Source organism: Grammomys surdaster, unplaced genomic scaffold, assembly GCF_004785775.1.
Source record: "Grammomys surdaster isolate TR1022 unplaced genomic scaffold, NIH_TR_1.0 125834, whole genome shotgun sequence".
In the NCBI taxonomy this organism is placed as follows: domain Eukaryota; kingdom Metazoa; phylum Chordata; class Mammalia; order Rodentia; family Muridae; genus Grammomys; species Grammomys surdaster.
The window spans coordinates 395,032-396,194 of NW_021620662.1; the positions used below are offsets into that span (position 1 = coordinate 395,032).

Sequence of the window (1,163 nt, forward strand, 5' to 3'; positions counted from 1 at the left end):
GGCAGAGGCAGGCAGATCTCTGTGAGTCCAAGGCCAGCCAGCTCTTCAGAGTAAATGCTGGGATAGTCAGGGCTGTTAAACAGAGAAACCCTGTCTCAAAAAAAAAGGAAATTCAAATATTCCCAAAATACATAACTCAGGAAATGAATGTCTAGATCAACCACACTGAGAAATAATCTCTGAAAACCGTATTCTTGCATAAACTTCTAAGTATCATTTTTTATTGATATTATCATTATTACTTTGAGAAGGAGTTTTACTCATTAATCAGGCTTATCTTGAACTCAAAATCCTTCCAGTTCTGTCTCCCAGGTTGCTGGAACTTTAAGCAAATGTTACCATACCCAGTTAAGATCCAAAATGTACATAACCTATACATTAATTTGAATAAAAGCTAAGTAACAAACACCTATACTACATACCCATGTTATATAAGATCACATAAATGTTAATTTGCAAAAATATAACTATTATAATCAATACTTGTTATTCACACACCTGCCTTTTACAATAAGGAATGCGCCGGGCGGTGGTGGCGCACGCCTTTAATCCCAGCACTTGGGAGGCAGAGGCAGGCGGATTTCTGAGTTCGTAGGCCAGCTTGGTCTACAGAGTGAGTTCCAGGACAGCCAGAGAAACCCTGTCTCGAAAAACCAAAAAAAAAAAAAAAAATAAGGAATGCTTTTTTCTTAATGCTTTTGCCTGCCATTTTGGTGCAGGAACCACTCTAATCTTCTCTGTATTGGTTAAACTTTAGCAGATGTGCTCTCCCTATGTATGAACCACCTCGCGCATCTAGACAAGTATGCTACCACTGAGCAGTGCCGCAGCCCTGAACTGATCTTACTATTCTAATGTGCCTGTCCTTAGTGTTCCGCGAGGCTTGGAGACTTTTTAGAGATTTATTTCTACTTCTGCGATTCATCACCCGTGAGTTTCCTGTCTACACTTGTTAAGGAATTGTGGCAATGGAACCTAAAGCTCCTGAAATCTCCCACTTTTTAATCTTTCTGTGAGACGGAGGCAGAGACTCACAGCTAGACAGCAACTTACACCTGGCTCCTTTTTCAGATCAGTGAGTTTGAGAACAAATTCGAAAGAGCAGAAAGAGAAAAAAAAAATTTTTTTGGCTCTCCACCCCCAGCCAACGGCAGCAAATGAGC

The 1,163-nt window shown here is 40.4% G+C and overlaps 1 pseudogene; it reads right to left on the reverse strand.

Moving 5' to 3' along the window:
• Window positions 1–667: 667 nt before the first annotated feature.
• Window positions 668–786, reverse strand: LOC114640576 (annotated as a pseudogene).
• Window positions 787–1,163: the final 377 nt, after the last annotated feature.